Genomic DNA, 1,726 nt, shown 5'->3' with positions numbered 1-1,726 from the left:
AGAAGATCCGTATGAAGCTCTTCATGAGAAGTCTGAAGGGGGATGCTTTATCCTGGTACATCAGCTAGGACCCCAAGAAATGGATAAGCTGGGTAGGCATGGACTTGGATTTCATGGATAGATTCCGATTCAATACAGAGAATGCACCGGATGTATTCTACATCCAGAATTTGAAGAAGAAATCTACCGAAACATTCCGCGAGTATGCTACTCGTTGGAGGTCAGAAGCTGCAAAGGTCAGGCCGGCCCTAGAAGAAGAACAGATGAACAGGTTCTTCGTCCGGGCTCAAGATCCCCAATATTACGAGAGGTTGATGCTAATCGAGGGTCAGAAGTTCTCCGATATCATCAAACTGGGAGAAAGAATCGAAGAAGGCATTAAGAATGGTATGGTTACTAATCTTGAAGCATTACAGGCCACCAATAAGGCTTTACAGTCCGGTGGCACGTCCAAGAAGAAAGATGTAAGTGCCGTAATGGTCGCACAGGGAGCCAAATCACCACTAAAATACCACACCTACCCATCACCTCCCCTTACATATCAGCCTATCCCGAATTACCAACACCCGCACCCTCCTATCCAAATCCACCTCCCGTCTACCAATCATCTCCACCTCTCACATATCAACCTACCTCACCCAGATACTCTCAACCAGCACCTGTCTACCAAGCTTATAATGCTCAACCCTCTCATTACCAATCACCTCCCACCCGCCAAAATTTCCCCAGACCTAGGCCAAATTTCGACCGCAGACCTCCCAGACAATACACAGCCATCCCGAACCAATTGACCAGCTGTACGAGAGACTTAAAGCTGCTGGTTACGTCACTCCTATCCCAGCCAAAACTCCAATCCTTCCTAGTGGGTCAACCCCAATAAGACTTGTGCGTACCATTCCTGCATGAGGGACACACCCTTGACGAGTGCCGCTCATTGAAGCACAAGATTCAAACCCTGATTAACAATAAGCTCATCGTAGCAAAGGAGCCTGCTCCTAATGTTCGCAACAACCCTCTGCCTGACCACAAAGGTGGAGACATTCACATGATCGAGATCGAAGATGATTGGAACCCCAAGGGGTCGATAGGTTTGATTGCTAAAGGTGATGAACCAAAAAAAACAACAGTTACACTTAGCCCAATTGTTGTACAGAATCAGCCCTCCAGGAACGATGAAGTAAACATGTCTATACCTCTCGAATTTGAAGCGCCTCCTTCTGCAAAGGCACCCGGGCCAATTGAGGTTGAATTTGGAGTTCCAAAAGCACCTGCACCCTTTGAAGTTGCTGTGTTACCCCCAAGGGTACCTATTCCTGTGGCAATGTCAGACATAACACCATTCCACTCAAATGCCATACCATGGGATTACATTGCCGAAGCTAGGAGGAAAGGAAAGGCCAAGACAGGAGAAACAATTGCTGCACAAGGAATGACCAGAACAGGGAGGATTTATACCCCTGAACACTTAGCTGAGTCCAGTAAGCCAGCCTCGGGACGGCCTATTGAAACTGGGCCCGACAATCTTTGGAGGAAAATACAAGCTAAGGAGTACTCGGTCATTGAGCAATTAAACAAAACACCAGCACAGATCTCCATCCTAGCTCTTCTACAGAGCTCTGACGCTCACAAGAATGCCTTAATGAAGATACTGAGCGAAGCTTATGTGCCCAGCAACATAACTGGAGGCGAAATGGCACATATGGTAGGACAAGTGCTGGAAAGCCAT

Source organism: Nicotiana attenuata, unplaced genomic scaffold, assembly GCF_001879085.1.
Source record: "Nicotiana attenuata strain UT unplaced genomic scaffold, NIATTr2, whole genome shotgun sequence".
In the NCBI taxonomy this organism is placed as follows: Eukaryota; Viridiplantae; Streptophyta; class Magnoliopsida; order Solanales; family Solanaceae; genus Nicotiana; species Nicotiana attenuata.
Note: the sequence above shows the minus strand (reverse complement) of the source record.